The following is a 19,153-nucleotide window of genomic DNA, read 5'->3' on the forward strand; positions in this document are numbered from 1 at the left end:
TGTCTTTTTTTAACCAAGCCTTCTTCTAATATGTAAAGGTCTGAGGTCTTATGGTGCTCACTGGAGACACCATTAATGTAAAGAAAATGTCAGAACAACCCCGTCTAATTGTGTCATTACTAATTCATGTTTATTAATGCGGTGATGTAAGATGGCTGTACACCAGGACCAGGCTTGTCTGGAGTTGTCATTTAAAGCTAATTCTCGGTTGATGATGTCTGCAGGCAATATGTTGTGCATATGGCGGGTGCGGGGCATCTGGCACATGCACACATGGCAGTGACAGTGCCAAGTGGTGTGTGAGTTAAACATGGAAGAAGAGGGGGGTGACTGATAACGCCGGTGTCTCCTGTTGGCCCAGTGCCAGCCCCCCCACCATCCCCTCACACACGGTCCCCTGTGCTTCAGCCCCTCACTACTCCAGAGCCTCTGGGCAAGTGCCCTGTTATTGTTTTCACTGGTAAGCAATTAGCAGCACTTAAGATTTATTTAGTCATGCTCTAATGTGCGCTGATTAGCTGGGGGCCCAAACAAGCCCCCTTCATCCCATCACCATGTCGCCCGCATCAGCATCAGGCTGTGAGGGAATGCGAGGGAGGATGCAGAAGGGCGGGGGAGAGGTTAGGGAAAGGGGTTGAGGTGGAGCAGAGCAAGGAGGATTACATGAGCGCAAGTGCATCAGCACTTTTTTAAGAGATCTTTAGGGGCCTGTTGGCTGAACACATAGCAAGAGGAAAGGGCAAATACAGCCCAGTTACACTTTTATAGAATGCTTTGTGCAAAAACACCCCTGACACCCTCCTGATCCTGGCAGCTTCGTTCGTCATTTGACCCAAGGGGCTCCAGTGGCCTGTCACGTGACCATTGCAGTGACCTTACAGGGCAGCTTCAAGCCCCGCCCACAAGTTGGACCGCTCTTTGGAGGCGGTTGTTTGGGTGGCTGCATAATATGAGATACACATGACCCTCAGGGTACCATAAAAAAGAAAAAAAAAAGATGCACAAGAAACCAGGTCAAAGAGATTATTCACGAGCTTCCAAGCAAAGAAATAAAAGACAAAGAACATGATAAATGAGCTCGTGTTGTTTGTGTGTAATGCTTTGGGGGATTTCCACACAATATCCACTAATATGAATTATTTTTATGTCATAGATTTGTTATAGCTGTCAGTGGGTCCTTTATTAAGACAGAGAGATTTTGTGATTTGAGTTGCATTAGCTTAGGCTTTGTTTAGGCCTGATGCTTTCGGCAGTTTATTATTTGCTTTTGGTTATATGACTTTATTACCTTCCAGGTTTTGTGCAAGTACTGATTTCAGCCAATTCAGTCCTCTATACATTTACACGTGAATTAAATATTATTTTTAGTGGAAAAAAAAACACTGAAAATAATAACATTCACTGAGGCAGCTTAGAAATCAAGCATTTTTTTAAACATCAGGAATTGAGCAGGATTAATCCATACAGTATTACACCTTCTTTTGCTGCTTTAGAAAAAAAAATGTTACAAAAGCATTGTGCAGATGAAGGTCAAACGCAGGTTCAGCTGCATGTGCACAGCCGATACATATGCATATACAAAAGCCATCAATCTTTGTAGCTTGGAAGGCTTTGGAGAAAATTGAACAGCTAAAAAGCAAAGACAGAAAAAAAATGCTGATGCAAGATATCATCAGCACCATTGTTGTGTGTCGAGTGCTGACGGTTAGATGCTCTGTAATCATCGCAGAACTGCAACACCTCCTCACTCAACTATTGCCTAAAAATCACTATGCAGTCTAAGAGTTGCGGTGCTGTAAATGAAATATTGCTTTCCATTTTTATCTCCAGCAAGGGGAGGACAGGGGCTCAAAACCAATCAGAATCTTACAGGCTAACCCTTGACCTTTTTCATCTCAATATGACTAGAATTATCTGGCAGAAAATTAGAAGCGTCTCGCTATTGTTGGCAGACAGAAGCAGGTGGAGGTTATTTCAAGATAAACGCCCCGGTGTTCACGACAATTGCACGGTACATACTAAAAGAGAAACATTTCTCTGAAAAGTCACATGATTGCATGCACACACATACTACGTATGTGTAGAGTGATTCATCTTGATTATTCCGGACTGCCGTATTACGGCATATCACAAACATTAGTTGGGCACACATCTCTGCATGCATTTGTATAATGGTGTAAGTACTAAAAAGCACCACCTTAAAAGGCAAATCTGAAGCCCGAGTTTTAAAATGGAAGGCAGGTGATTATATTCCCTTCATTTTGTTGGTCTCCATAGGCAACTAGCTCATTGCAGGCTGTTTTACAAACAGCAGCAGGGAAGGAGATAATATGCTCCCGGTAACAAAGCCAATGTGGGATGAATGTCAAAGAAGCTAATGGAAGACTGGAATGACATGGCCACATGATGCGGTGATTGTGAGAACCAGTAACTGATCATCAGTGCAAGCATGCACACCCACAAATAACACCGACGCTACCAAGATTTGTGTGCCATTTGCTGGTTGGCAAGATTTCCACAAAACTTTGTCGAGGATTGAGTATATAACATATACTCAACATGGTGCATATGCCATATTTAAATGTTTTTAATCATTTTATTATTATATAAATAATAATATAAAAATGGTTCCACTCATTCATCTTACATCAGTCTCCACGGACCAAGAGGTCGTCAAACAGATGAACATAAACACATGCTAAAAACACCATTCTATTTTTTCCTATCTACTATATTCACAATGATCCCAAAATATTGAATATTCAGTTGAATACACATTTTGGTGCACTATGATGAAGTTACCCAGTAGCAAGTGCTTTCCAAAGGGTAGCTCACATAGTCGGCGTTAAGGTGTTAAAGTATTTAATCTAATTCCTCATCAAAGTGTCGCCATTTGGGTTTAACAGCTGATAACAGCCACTGAATCTGAGAAATGGTGCAGTTAGTGTAACAACTTATAGGCATGACTTCTTATTTGTGAAGTATGGTGGAAGTAGCTTTTTTTTTTTTTACCCATCATTGTTTTTCCCCATGACCTCTGTGGGGGGTCCTTAATAATATGACCCATTGAATAACTTGCTAAAAAATTTGAAAAGTATGCAAAATCACATTAAAATCATCTGAATGTTTCAACTTAATGATAACTTTATTCCAAAGCAGGATAAAAAAAACATTTTAAAGGCTGCTTTTAGTAGACATACAATAATATAATCCTAATTATTTATTTTTCATTATTTATTTTTATACCGACATGTTGGTGACTGTCTCATTTTGACAAATTGTATTATAATTTAGCCTGTCAACATGTACCTGCATTGTTAAATAGTCTTTTAGAATGAGCATAAATATAAAACTGAACAGGAATCCAATCACATGCACATTCTAAAATTAAAAAAATGTTATTAAATTTAATAAAATTAAATCACCAGTCACAACATCACACACACCAACACACTGCAGTGATGCTTTTACAAAGATAACAATGTTTAATCCCAAAGAGTCTGAACTGTATTAATTTCTATTGGCCGCATATTGTTTATTATTGTGGTTGTAGTTTTGCAGTGGTGCAATGGTCTGCACTGCATCATCCTGACACTTTCTAATATTTTGTCCCTCTCATCTCAGGTTGCTAAATATGGTAGGTACATATATAAATATTAAATATGGTAAATAAAATATTAGAATCACATCTCAGAATGATGTAATGCAGTTCTGTACCACTCCGAGCAACTACATTAATAAATATGATGTTAAATCTGTACCTCTCTGACAATATTTGTCAAAACTGGACATTAATACACTTTGCAAGTGCTTTTTATGTTTTTATTCCAGCTCTCGTAGTGAATCTCATTTGATCGTGCATGTGTATCCAATATAAATGTTTATTAATATAAATAACTTGATCAGTAACTTAGATGAATTAAAAGAACATGCGTGTTGACTGTTGATATATAAATGATCCTGACCATAATGTGAAGTAGCAAATACAAATGCAAATGTGTTTCTGTTCTCTAACAAAAGTAGATAGTTCTATCCAACATATGTCAACAGCGAGCCATGCTTCCAAAATAAGTGAATATATTAACATTTTTCTTCTCGTTCTGCACTTTTAGCAAGCATTATTCTCTATTATGCTGCATGTGTAATGTTACAGAGGGTCACAGGCTAGTGCTGCTTTAAATGTTATATTTCCATGATTGGTTCATTTTCTCCATTTCCTGTTCATTGTGCGAGAGCAAGCTCCATTGTCTGAGGCGAGATTCTGCTGGGCCCTCAGAGGGGCCATCCCCAGGGAGCACTGCATCTTTTATTAATCAGGGGCGCTGCGCCACAGCCCTGCTTATCTAATTTAGCAGCCTGCCTCGGCTTCTGCTATGTTGGGCTTGGTCTGGAAAGAAGGCGTTGGGGTGCTGGGTGCAGTTGGTTGGAGATAGGATGGGGGTTGGGGTGCTTCCTTCATATTTTTCCCTACACATTGTGGGTGATGCTCGGGTATGGTGGGGGTTGTGTCAGGGGCTCACCACTTATCAGACACCTCGTCACCAAGTTTTAGGACCGAATCACAATACAGCAAATTACCTTCTGCTGACAAGGAAAAATGAGCACTGGCCTCATATGAAAAAAAAAAATAGATTGTCAAGAAGAGGTGACACATTGATTGCTTAGTATGCGGATCCACCAGGCTGAGGTTCATAGGTAACCTCCCTATATATATGTAGAAGAGCTACATTAGCTGGTGAAGTAAGGGGGCGAAAAAAATGCAAACACTATGTTTGACTGAAGACGCCTTTTTAAACTAGCGGAGCCCATTAGGCCGCCATATTTTAGTCGAGCATGGTGTCTGTGCTGAGCGCCCATGAACCCACCAAAAGTGAAAGCAGTTTGGAGTTCAGTACAAGATATACTGATGGTAAACAGAATATGCGCATCAGCCCCACAACCCCCACTCTCTCTTTCTCATCTGTGTCATAGCACAGATGAATCAGTGTCGCCGGTGTTGAGAGCACTTACTGTCAACCCTGGCGCCCTGGGCTATGGCACTGATGGACACAAACTATAAAATATCAGCCCCCTGGGGAGACATTGCTCAAGCGCTGGCCACAGCCCCGAGGGGGTGTGATCTGGTCAGCGTGCACGTGTTTGTGTGAGTGTGCCGCGAGAGCAATAGGGCGATGTGTTTTGTCGGTGGAGTCTGTTGTTATCCTGTGCAAATGGCCATGCGTGTCCACCCATGTGGAGCATCTACATTAAGAACAAGAGCACTTAGAGGAGCTCAACTAAAAGAGTCTATTCGTAGTAGAGTCTAGCCTGCTAACATTGGGGCAATACTGTAAATTAGGGAAAAAAATGGATGGAAATGCTCAAGGCAAGTCTGTAATTGATAAAAGCTTATAAAAGCAAATTTTAATCATTTGTGATCATGTAGGTGGCAATAATGTACAATAAAAGTGCCAAGCCATAGGAAATAGCACATGGTGCATCTCAATTTTTTTCATGAAAATTATATTTGTGGCCTCCCCAGTGGGTTGTGCTCAAAATGCTTTAGAAGACACATGTAATCCTCAAAGTTTTATGATCATTAAATAAATGGTTAATGTCTAACGGTCAAATCCATTCGAAGCCCCTGTAAATACATTCTGCTTCATGGCAGCCATGCTCTTTCAACCTTTCATTCATTTTCTACCGCTTATCCTCACAAGGGTCACGGGGGTGCTGGAGCCTATCCAGGCGGGGTACACCCTGGACTGGTCGCCAGCCAATCACAGGGCACATATAGACAAACAACCATTCACACTCACATTCATACCTATGGACAATTTGGAGTTGCCAATTAACCTAGCATGTTTTTGGAATGTGGGAGGAAACCGGAGTACCCGGAGAAAACTCACGCATGCACGGGGAGAACATGAATACTCCACACAGAGATGGCCAAGAGTGGAATTGAACTCTAACCAATCGGCTGCCATGCAGCCATTTTTCCAACCAAAATTACTCAAAATTTACAGGCATGTGTTTGTCGCTCCTCTAAAGGTGTGTACCAAATTTTGTAGTGATTTGGCTAAAAACGCTACAATTAATGTGCATCTTTTACAGAGCACATTGAGCTGTGTGAGAAATCTCAAGTCAGTCCAACCAATGGGTGTAATTGTGGAGTTTAATAACTGTGCCACCATGTGGTGTTTTTGTCTGAAAAATAACAACACAGGTAATAACACAGTAGGGTAGCATGTTTTGCCAAATGTTGACCGTTTTTGTGTCCAACAGTCCAGCAGTAAAAGAATCAGTTTACATACACAAGTCCATATAGAGGTGTCTGGACAGAATTTTCCATGGATTGGGGATTTTATGATTTTTGATCTATGCTTGCAACATATGTGACAGATGCAGATGTTTTCTTGCCTTGCATTTGGGGGGCCTGGACTCAGGCCTCCACTAAGTTCCAAAAGCATAATACATGTCTTTATGCCTGTTATTCAAGGTGATTTCACAGTTCTGTGTTCATCCAACTGTAATTAATTTTAGTGAGGTTCCTTCAGTAAGCATGGGGACACAGGAATCAAACTTAGGTGTGGACCAAGTCAACTGATCCAAACACCGGTGCCATTCATCCACAATCTGTTAACCGTATCACAGCGTTATACCTACAGGCACATTCATGTTAGATAATGTTTCATGTTACGTTTGTTCACTCTATTGCAGCCCTTATGGAAAATCTTCCTTTGTTTATAGTCCCAACTCAGGAAGCCAATATATGAACCACAAAAAGTGAACTGCATTGTCCGCTGACAAATTCAGGAAAATGATCTGCATCAAAGACAAAAGACAATTATTAGTAATTTCCATACCACAACACTGTTATCCTCCCATAGAGCTTCCTCTGACAAATTCCACAAGCTTTTTTTATAAGCCCAGACAAAACCTACAAGCATGCAACTGGATTAGAATACTTTAATGGAATCAATCAATAAAGTCAATGGCTCTGTCTGTCATGTCCCATTTCAGCTGCACTGTGTTACTATAACCTTTTATCCAACTAGTCTGGATGGTTTAAAAATGGAACTAGATGATTTTGAAATGGAGAGGAATAAAAGAGGGGACACAAAGCCTCTGCTCTCCACAGATCATTTGCAGCAAGGTCAAAATAGTAAATATGTATGCAAGTGCACTCAACTTATGATCATTAATAACAGCACACCTAATGTACTATATGGCCTTACATTTTGTGTGAGATGACATATTGTAGAGAGGAGAGGGAAGAAAATACTCAATTAACATAAATATAGACGTCTCTAAACATTGCTTACTATTCTTCCAGGTATTGACTATTCAATTACACTGTCTGCAGCTGCTTGATTGGCCTAATATAAGTATATTAGCAAGGATCCTTTGGGATTCAAGGACAAAGGCATTGAGATGAACATAACACGGTGCTGCAATAACACAAAAGACAGTGGTGCAACTTTCTTCAAAGGTGCATATACAAAACAAATACGTAATGACACACGGGATCAAGTATGTTGCCAGCATGAATATGCAATCGGAAATACTGTATGTAGCATGCTCTTCATTGTTTCCTATGAGCTGAAGTGTAGTTGCTTTGTTTTTTAAAAAATTCTATTTTTTTTTAAATTTTAGCTCTGTTTCAGAAAAAGTGAAATGAATTTCTCACTTTTGTTTAATTGGTTAAGTGAATTCTGAATTTTTTTCATTTAAATGAAATAGTTTTGTAGTTTTTGTAAAAAACCTTGTACTCTCAGGAATCTCTGTGTGGAGTTTGCATGTTCTCCCCGTGCATGCGTGGGTTTTCTCCGGGTACTCCGGTTTCCTCCCACATTCCAAAAACATGCTAGGTTAATTGGCGACTCTAAATTGTCCATAGGTATGAATGTGAGTGTGAATGGTTGTTTGTCTATATGTGCCCTGTGATTGGCTGGCGACCAGTCCAGGGTGTACCCCACCTCTCGCCCGAAGACAGCTGGGATAGGCTCAAGAAAATGAATGAATGAATGAAATAATATGGAAAACCTGTTTGTGACATTGTAAAAACATTTTTAGTCATTTTTAGAGCCCTCTAGACTAACAATAACACCCCTATAGTACCTCTATACTCACACATTAGAATTTCTGGACAGCATACTTTCTGTGGCTATTGTCTCATCAATGTATCAGGCTGACATCTTGTGACCAGAGTAGAATACAACATATTACTTTAAATGCAAATTTTGCTTTTTCATCTTTGAAAATGCCCAAGCTAGGTCCCTGAAATACTAGAGCATAGCCAACCGCAAACAGAAATAATTTAGTAATTTATTTGTTTTTTTAAACCGTGATAAAATAAAGCAGCAAATTTTTGAGGGACGGCTATACGATTTTTGCTCATGCTTTCCATAATACAATAATTTTAACTCACTAGACACTCCATTCAGTACATCTGAAATCAAATGAGATCCAATACGGGAGGAAAACGTGTCGTGATGTGCAATCGCTTACTGTAAGAACAACAATACAATACAGCTGGTATTTATGAAATAGCAGCAGCTTGAAATAGAAACCCAAAGGAACGTTATGAAACTGTTACTCTATTCTTGAGGTGGATCGACAGCAGCCCGCCTTTACATTATCCAGCCTCGCTACCAAGAGTGCTGCTGTAGTGTTGGGTATCGCAATCACATTTTCCCTTAAACAATACACATTCAACATTACACACAATATAAACCACACATGCTCGATGCTCATATGGACTGTCTTGATAAATACTTCCAATTGGAGGCTGAAGGGGATTGCAGGCTATGAGAGTCACTTGAGTGAAGCACTAGACTACCAGGCCTTCCAGCACACACTAAAATTCATCTATAATTTGTGATGAGTGTAATGCCATCTCCACTTTATGATGATGTGATATTCTTCACCTCTGCCACAGCCAGTGAGGCCAAGAGCTGGCAGTCTTATGATGAGGTGCCTTAAGAGTTCAGTTTAGGGGAAAGAGAGGCAGAGTGAAGATGGCTGTATATGGGAAGAGCTGCTGATCGCTATATGAATTCCATCCTGGACTTGAACATGTTTTGTGAATGTATTATCTCATTAAGTGAATTTGTCAACTAAAAGATATTCCGTGACAATGACCTCCTCATTCAACACATGTCGTCAATGCGTCACTTCCTGAGAAACACTGTGTTAATGTATGAATTTCCGCAAAGTAAGATTCAAAATTACGAAATGGAATGTTTTTGCAGTTACATCATAGAAAACCTTTGTATGACTTCTTAAATATAATTTTTCACATTATAAAAACCCTGTAGACTAGAAATAACATCCCTATTATCACCTATTATCATTTACATACATGTTATTCTTTCTTTATAACACATTGCTGTATAAATACTGTATGTACTAATAATTCTAATGTGCAAGTTAATAGGCAACAATTACATTTGTAACAATTAAATAAAACTGACAAATGGGTTGTTTGTTAGCGTTATGATTGAGATGATGGACAGTTCCATTGATGTCATGACTAAAATGGTGAAAATATATTCCTGTGATAGGAACTTTATTCAAATGACTGCCAAATATTAAGGGGGTCTTCCTTGACCCCCTGTGCCTTATCTCTATGAATTTTTGTATATGTCCTACTATTTACTTCGTCAAAATGTCTACTGTGAAATATATTGTTAAAACAACAAAGTTAGTATTTTCTTGGTACATTATTTCTTGGTTTCACGTCACAATTTTCCGTTTTCCATTCCTGAATACTAAACAAAACTTTTGCATAGAAATATAATATGCAACATGTATATTTTCTCATGTCTCAGCATTCCAGACCACACATCAATCTTCACATCACAACCTAATGAGACCTCATCAGAATAAAAACAGCCAGCCATTAAATGTCTGCCCAGTGCTACAGACCTACACCGCACACACACACACACACACACACACACACACACTTGTTAAGGGAGGCATGGCATCCTGGTTTTGTTGAGGATTATGTCCACCAGGGAGATCTCATGAGGAAAACCTAATTTGCTGTGTGGATTGCTACGCGGTTATGCTGCTTCTGGATGTTATGAATAAGTAAACAACAACATTTTTCCAGTCGTTTAATCTCCAAAGCACAGCAATTAGTAAGTCTGTAGTTTTTGCTGCCTTTTTATCTGTGCTTATTATTATTATTGAAATGCCAGGCTCTTATTTAGCTCAAGGATGAATAATAAATAAGCCATAATTACGATCTTCAATGAGCTGACGGCTTGACTGGGCCCATTGGTGACTCCCAACTCCAATCTCCCCTCCAACCCCCCCTCTCTCTTTAATTGGATCTTTGTAATTAGTTTCTCTGATGGATCTGGGAGGTCTGTGGCGTCCTCTACCATGTTCATTAGTGATCCTGTGGAAGGGTTCAGCTTAAAAAAATGGTCTGTCCCTCACATGTCATATCACTAGATGCGAGCCCACCTGAGTCCAGTAGCAGCACATGTGCAGTCAAGTTCAAGTCCAGAACCTGCACCACAAAAGTATGATGAGCATATTTATTCACGGCAAGTGTGCTTCGACACTATTCCACCATTTCCATAAATGTACAGTCAGACTGTAATCATATGGATAGTGTAAGACAGTACATGGCTGCAAGTAATATTATGTGTGGGCTTTGACTTGCTATTAAAAAAGTGACCAGCCTTTTTTCAGATGCAAGCATGCAGAATACACACATACACACACTACACACACACACACACACACACACGGATATCCACATGTACAATATGCAGCTCTATAATATGCAGTCCCCCTCCAGCACCCCAACACCATTTCCCCGCTTTTTCCTCCCCACCCTCCTCTGGACAGGCAACACTAGACATCTCTCCCTAATCAGCAGCCTTGTCTCGCTCAGACCGGTTGCCATAGTAATATGCCGGCTGGTCGACATGGCAACCACTCTGAGGTCCACTATTAAATGAAAAAAGAGAGAGGGAGAGAAAGGGATGGGGAGATGTGAGTGGGGATGAGAGAAAGGGGGAGATGGGGAGAGACAGGGGGGACAGGGCGAGGTTGTCCAAGATGGGGGAAGGGGTGGGGTGTCACAGGAGGGGAAAAATGAAAAACGGGGGGGAATGAGCAAAGAAAAATGAGGAGCGTGACAGGGAGAAGGAGGGGTTAGCGTGGTACGAATATGTGTTGTACCTATTGCATTGTGTGCTATTAAAAGCTCGGGAAATATGCAACAATGCCATTAACTTAATGCATGACGTCATTTACATTTACTCTTATGAATTTATACACTTGAAAAATGCTGGCGCAGCTCGATTCCAATCTGGATAAAGGATCGTAAACTAATAGCATGTTTTAAGAGCTACTTATGTGATTATCATCAGTCCACATTAGACATGCCTAAAAATATGTTCTGAAGAAATTAATATTTATAAAGTATAAAGGTTTTATGGACTGCACAGCCATTATTACGATCAAGGAAGGAATATGAAAACGTTTATGTTGGAAAGCGATAAAACGGTCCTTTTTACGACAGAAGCAAATGAAGGAGCGTTGGTATTATTTTTCCAACAGGAAGTATCCTGCATGTGTTCCACTTGATATGTCACTTTGGGTGAAATATGTAAAATGGGTGCAATTCCCAGGATCCAGCACATGCCGGATGGTTCCTGGAGACGTATTGTCATCATGGTGGCACTTTTTCACAACTAAAGTGACATTTTGCCAGGGCTCGCACACACATGCATCACGGTGTGATCTCCCTCAATCACTCTTAGCTCACTCCCTCCGTCTTCATTTCTTATTTGCACCTCACCTCTATCTTGGTGGTGTCTACGCCTTTTTTATCACAGCGGCTCGCTCCCTTTGACCACTTCTCTCTGTCTTGCTTTCCCCAAATGTCTGACTCTTTAATGAATAAAATGTCAGTCCATCAAGATGCCACCACAAAATAGCATTTGTTGCCTCGCGTGCCAAATTCCTCCATGAATTGGAGCCCTTGCTCGTATTTCCTTCCTCCCCCGAAGCAGCTTATGAAAGATAGCTAATTGCATGTCCACATTGTGCCTTCAGTCCCCGCTTCCCCAGTGCACCATTCAGAGGCAATTAAAGTGAGCTTAAACAGAGTAAGAAAGTGCGTCATCCTCTTAATGCAATTAAGGAAATGTGCACATAAACATACAGTTACAGAAAATGAAACGTGAAACAGCAACACACAGACACAACACATGGGAGGTGGGTTCATCTATCAACTTCCGATAGTAAAACATGATGTTTTTCCAAGAAATTAACTCTCTCTGCATTACTTTAAAATTATATTTTAGAAAAAAAGTACAAAAAAAATCACATTTTTGTGACAAATTTTTGCATGTAACAAAATAGGAAAAGTTATAAAAATAGGAAAAAAAACATTCAAATTTAGTGCAAAGTTACCTAAAGATAGCATTTTTTTTTACATTTACAGAACACAGCGTTAAGCTTAATAACACGATTTTAGGCATGCCATTTGCAGCATACAGGAGTGTACAATTTAGTGTACAATTTTAGTGCTATAACAACTTTTTTGTGCTGCTTCAACATTTAATGCTGAATTCTGCGAGAGACTTTCACGTTAAAGGCATTTTCCAAAGGATCCACACTTTAATTAGGAGGAAAAACACAGCATTTTCGAATTACGGTGCTTACGATTTTAGTCACATATCTTGTTTAAAAATTCATAAATCCCCTGACTACTTTTAAATCATTGCAGAATAAATGATTTACTTTGCAAAATATTGTATCTTTTTGGAAGGTTGATGGCATGTCCACCATGTGTCTGCGGAGATTCCCAACCATCCAGTCCGTGGTTAATCCACAAAGGTTGAACCAGATGACTGGACTCTTCGTGTTTATTGAAGACATTTTCACCTTTAATCCAAAAGGCTTCTTCAGCCCTGATTCAACCTTTACAGATTGCATTTCTACCATGTTTGAGGACGGTGTTGCAGCAGCGACTCATGCCAGCATAATTCATAACTTTTGGCTGGAATTTGTACAAAATAAAAGTATGACAGCTGGAAAATTATGAATTTTATGATTATTAATTGGATGATTCACCATTTGTTATTTTCTATGAAATATGCCCATGAATAGAAACATGGTTATACATGGAATAGTACATGGTTGTACTGTATATGTGCCCTGTGATTGGCTGGCCACCAGTCCAGGGTGTACCCCGCCTCTCACCTGAAGTCAGCTGGGATAGGCTCCAGCATACCCCGCGATCTTCGTGAGGAAAAGCGGTAGAAAATGAATGAATGTTTATGACATTGTAAAAACATTGTAGTCATTATTAGAGCCCTCTAGACTAACAATAACACCCCTATAGTACCTTTATACTCACACATTAGAATTTCTGGACAGCATACTTTCCCGCGACCTTTGTGTGGATAAGCGGTAGTAAATGGATGGATGGGTTATGTATATTTGAATGTACATTACGATACCACACATGTCTGAAAATCTATTTGTGTAACATTTGCTGTACTTGCTGTTTGCTGTATTTTTATCACACTATAAATGTATTATTATAAGCATTATTATAAGGCACCACGTAATTTAAACTGAATTCACATATTTTGAGTTTTTTTCATGGGTTTTCCGAGCACTGTGATGTTACTGTGATGTTCAAAGTTCAGAGTGTCTGTGAATGCACCTCGCAGTAGTGTGGTGAGAACGAGGAAGCAAACGGAGAGGTGTTTTTTGCAACACATACTGTATATGGTGTTGGAATTGCACTGTTATTCATGTGTTCATTTCAAAATAAAGTAATAAAGATTGCCCGACTCTGTGTGACTGTTGAAAAATACAAAAATAAATATACACATAAAATTGTATCAAAACAAAATTCCACAACCACCCTGCAGTAGCTTACGCCTTACAATGTTTTATTGCAAGCTCATTTCACTCATTCACTCCTTTCATAATTACATTTTTAGACACAAGTAGTGCATGTGAGATAGTTTTGCACGGCATATATCAACTTTTTGTGCATGATTCTGTGCATATTCTACACTATATATTGTAATTTGTTGTTTTGTTGTTTTGAGATTAACGACTTAGAGAAGGGCAATAATGCCATTGCACTGGTTAAGTGGTTCTCTGCCTTTTTGTGGCAGCGTCTATCACCTCAGTGTCTCTCATTAGTGCCCTGATGGTGGAAATACATGCTCTGTAATAATTATCGATTGGCTCGTCAAGAGAAATTACCCACAATGCAATATTTCTGTGTTTCAGGTCAAGTTTATTATCCTGTATGCGTAGAACCAAACTGAGAGGTCCCACAAATCTAACTAACTAGTTTATAGACACATAACATGTTTTAGGCAGGTTCTTACATTGATTTCTTGTAATGTACAAATATGGTTTATGCTATGGGGTAGATGTGTTGTTTTTCTTTCTTTTTTTTTTTTTTTTTTTGCTTTTCTTGGCGGAATGAAACATGATTCATTATCAACACTAGAATTTTGCTCCAGAAAAATATACTTGCATGGAACAATTATGATCTACAAGAGATTTACAGGTCAGGTGTTATGCAATAAAATGTGAAAATATGGGTTGATACTGTATAGACACTACTGACTGTTTTTCAGGTGTTTTTTTAAGCAAGTCTCATAGTAAAATGCTACACTAAATGTAAAGATTACGTATTGAACTACACTGAACTCTGACTTAAAGGAAAACTACACTTTTTGGGAATGTTGCCCATCATCATTCCACCATCTTTATCTGATAAACATAAACTGATAAATATCTGATAAACTTATAAACATATAAAAAACAGCTAAAAAGAGTCAGCTAAAATACACGCAATGGGGCACACCAATTCCACTCTGAATCATTGTCAGCCCCTCAAAATAGATATGTCAGACCCAAATATACTGTATAGTGGTGCTCAGCTGTACTGCACGTATGTTTGTGTTTCTAGATACAACTTTAATTTGAGACACAGTTGCAAAAAACAGCAGCATGACCTGCTCTGAGAAGGAAACAAGCATGTTTTTACTCTTTAACCAAGGCTGGACTGTGGCCTGTGGAACTTGAGGAGGAGCCACTGAGAGTGTCTTTGGGGACAGGTTTGTTTTCTTTCCCCTACAGTAACTCCTAACAGTTTTCACCATGTAATTAAAAACTAAGCTATTTATTAGCCGCTAGTTTGTTTTTACTAGAATATTTTTTGCCCGTTTTGTGCCAACCCAATCTCACAGGCCTCATCTATTTACTGGAGTACATTAATGATATGAATAATTTGCATACATATTAAAGATCAGTCATAGAGGTATTAATTATGAAATGTTAAATCTTATTTACCTATTGTACCATTGCTATTTATTAGAAAGAACTCTTTAGTGGATTACATTAGGATATGCTTGGGTAAAAAGTAGTTTCACATTGTTGAAAATCTGTGAATTATGTTCATGTCAGACGTATTATGAGATCACATGAGCACATGATTACAAATCATTTCAGCCATTCAGTGGCTTTCTATGAACCTTCCCTATGGTACTAAACATAATGCAAAAAATCCAAATGTCAGTAAGAGGAAAAATTTTAAACTCAATGTCACAAACGAGTCCTTAATAGGTGTAAATCACTTCACACAACAATAAAAATCAAGATAAGTGGCTGACATATTTGGAGAAAAAGGCATACTATCAGTATTAGTCAGTATGAAGCATATAGTGGCTGTGCAGTTAAATCTGTAACGCTGGTAATAAAAGCGAGTGGTTCTTAAAATGTACTTGATTTTGGCATGCAAAATAATGCCATCCCACTTCCAGTGACACAGGAACAACAGAGAAATACAAGACGATGACTCATAACTGCACCACAATGAATTAAATGGAGGCTTTTGCCACCTTTGTTGCCGCAACCACCCTTTCCCCAGCCCAAACACGATCGCAATCTTTTTCTGGTACCAAATGTAAAGTCCATCTGCACCCCAAATCCCTCCCAATTATAAAAGGTCCTTGAGTTGCTGTTTTGCTCCCTTCTTTAGCGCCTGTCTGATTACTGAGTGTGGGGCATGCGCCGCAGGCAATCAGCCGCAAAGCGCACAGGACCAAGAGGACTTGGGGGTTGGAGGTAGGGGGGCAGTCAATCCAAAAACACTGCAAAAAAATAAACTAAAAGGGGACTTGTGGACCGCAATTACAGGCCATTCAGGCGGGCCTCAGCGCCAGCACTCGCAAGCGTCTGTGATTTCCGACAGAAAAGCTTATTAGCTATTATTGGAGGAAATAGAAACTAGGTGACTTGAAATGGCAAAGTAATGTTAAAAGGGAGGGGGGAATAGTTGGGAGACCCCCTGACCCAGGTCTCCCATGGGCCCCATTGCGCTGTCAGAGGGGACACACCACAACTCAAACTCATCATGCACCCTTTCCTATTCGGCGAATCTCTAAGACCTGTATTGTTCTGTTCTTGTGATATTAGAAATACTACAGCTAAAGATCTAAATCACATGATCAAATACGGTAGTTCGCTTTAATATTGTGGCAGGATTCAATGTTCATACATCTTTTCAATGATGATGATGACTCTATAACCCTTTCAAGTTCAGTTTTCAAGATTTTTAGTGGTAAATTAAAAACTTATTTGAATATTCATTCATTTGATCAGATTTCATATACAGTAACTACATTGGATAGCATTTATTTTGTGTTCAAAATATTTATTATGAATAAAAAAGTGATAATTTCTCCTTAAAATTGCAAGCGCTTGCTTTTATTTTCTTTTTATGTTTAATGACTTGATTTAGCGAGACAATGTCTTCATCGTGTGCGAAACTGAATAGCAACAAATGGACAAACAATTTCTCACATTTCATTAAAAAATAATTTATGTCAAATAGAATATGCTGTAAGCACCATAATATGTTTTTTTTTTTTTTTTTAGGATACAGTCCAATACCAAAGTTATTAGCGACCATATAAACCTAACCACTGTTCCTTTTCCATACGTATTGTTTCAGATACATTTTCTCATTGTGTCTCCATGCTTGTCAGTGCACACATGCATCAAGACAACAGTGGTGAAAACAGTGTGTGCATGAGCATGGCGCCGGTGTGTTTGCTCGGCTCGCTTTAATGACTGCCTGCAGATTTCCCGTCACGAGTGTGTGGGTCTAAAGCTCCAGAAGGACAAGCGAAGTAGGCAACCATGTTTGCTTTTGTGCTGTGTGTACTCTGCAGTGTGTGACGTTATTTCAGAGTGTGTAAGCTATGATGTGCCGCCTGCCACCAGATGAAGTACTTGTAAGTCTGTGTGCTTTTTCACAGCCAAAGGAAATATTTTCAACGGCTTCACTATTGTTTTATGTCTCTTATTGCAGCATCTCAATCATTAAGGTGTACACCAGCCAATTATCCTGTTTAGGAGTTTGCCATAAATTATGCAATTGCATGTGCAAGTAAACACTATATTAATTTTTATCATTTGTGAGTGTGTGTTTGTCTTCATTGTGTTTGCAGCTCATACTCTCCTTACCTAATCTGTATTCAGGGCAGGTGGGCTCCCAGCACAGACCCACAGCTCAGTAACTAATGGAGGGGCTGATGGGAGGCTGATGACGACCACAGGGCCATTTATACACACACACACACACACACACACAGTGGACATTTACAATCCCACAAACACGATGGTCATTTCCAAGCACATCCCTACCTATCATGCTACAAGCCAGATAAGTTAATTACATTGGTCATTTAATATTTGTTTTGTGTGTGTGTGTGTGTGTGCATGTGTCTGTATGTGTGTAAACCATTCTCATTGCCAACTTGTCAAATAAAGACACTTATTCAGATGCTTTACGTCAAACTATGGTGATAAAGGTAACCCCGTAAATATTTGCACTTACTGCATAGTACAGTACAAATACTGTAAAAAAAAAAAATGATGTTACATTAAGACAACACGGTAGTTTACACTGGTATTTCCCATAGGCTTTCTTGTCATGGCTATAACAAATGTGCACAACATTAGAATTTATTCCTCAAAATCAAACAGCATTTGTGTTAAAAATGAGGCCATATGAACAGTCAAGGCTTAAAAGATGAATCAGTTTTAGCTTGAGGAGGTAAATCTCAATAACGTAATAACTTGCTGTTACTTGAAGATGACCTGAATCCCTTCTTATTCATCGACAAACAGGTAAATCCACAATGATTTTATCATGCATGTACCACTGAAATGCAAAAGTTCTGTTAAACAATCAATAAGAACATGTTTTATAATGTTTGGGGAGCACCTCCATTGGCTGCCAGAACTGTCCTTCAAAGATATACTTCCGCTTTAGGAAGTCATTTTTACAGAACTGATTGGAATTAAACCTCAAAATGGCTGTTACTGTAAGGCCGCCATAACTAGGGGATGCTTTTATGCTTTTTCGACTTTTATGACCTGTAAATATTGTTAAAATGTTGTATTCTTGTGTTAAATGATGCCAAAGTTAATGATAATGAAGTTTGGAAGTGAGTCCTGAAAGACGTTTGGGATGGCTCTAAACGCTCTGTTTCAGAGAGTGTTCTAACACTGGCTTTTTGTGATGTCACAGAGTGCTGGTTTTCCTTATATGCGCGTGTGCTGTCGGCCCTCCCCAAAGCTCTGCTTCTTTGTTTGCGGTGTTAGCAAAGTCTCCCAGGAAGTGTGTAAGGGAAAGCTAAACTTCTTTACAATTCCTAACGAGGCAAACATCAGGCAGAAGCGGCTTGAGTTCCTGATTCCCTACCAGCAAAATGAAAAGGTTTAATCTGTCAACGGCATTTCACACTGGACTGTTTTATGAACATGGGTCAGCCGACAAACTGTTGCTGAACCTTGACACCTTTCCAACGTTACTTGGCCGTGTCAAAGAGCCAGAAGAGCAAACAGTAACAATTTATCAGTAAGTAATAGAACAAAAACGGTTGTCTATGTAGCAATATAGATTGTGCATACAAGGAGCGGGGTGCAAATTATGAGCCCACCGAGTCTGGAGTTGCTAATAGCCATTCCCCACCACTATCAGTGGGTCTACTCAATTTTTTTAACACTGGTAGTCCCTCAAAAAACATGTAATGACCACATGACATGTTGCCAATTTTGTCGCTAAAATGCTGTTTTCTGATCAAAACTAGGGATG

The 19,153-nt window shown here is 39.3% G+C and overlaps 1 protein-coding gene across 4 annotated transcripts in view; it reads right to left on the reverse strand.

The window, feature by feature from the left end:
* zfhx3b (zinc finger homeobox 3b) overlaps nucleotides 1-19,153 on the reverse strand; it is a 331,901-nt gene that overhangs the window by 172,506 nt on the left and 140,242 nt on the right. The gene's annotated exons all lie outside the window — the stretch shown is intronic.

The sequence above is a fragment of the Doryrhamphus excisus genome, chromosome 12, assembly GCF_030265055.1.
Source record: "Doryrhamphus excisus isolate RoL2022-K1 chromosome 12, RoL_Dexc_1.0, whole genome shotgun sequence".
Taxonomy (NCBI): domain Eukaryota; kingdom Metazoa; phylum Chordata; class Actinopteri; order Syngnathiformes; family Syngnathidae; genus Doryrhamphus; species Doryrhamphus excisus.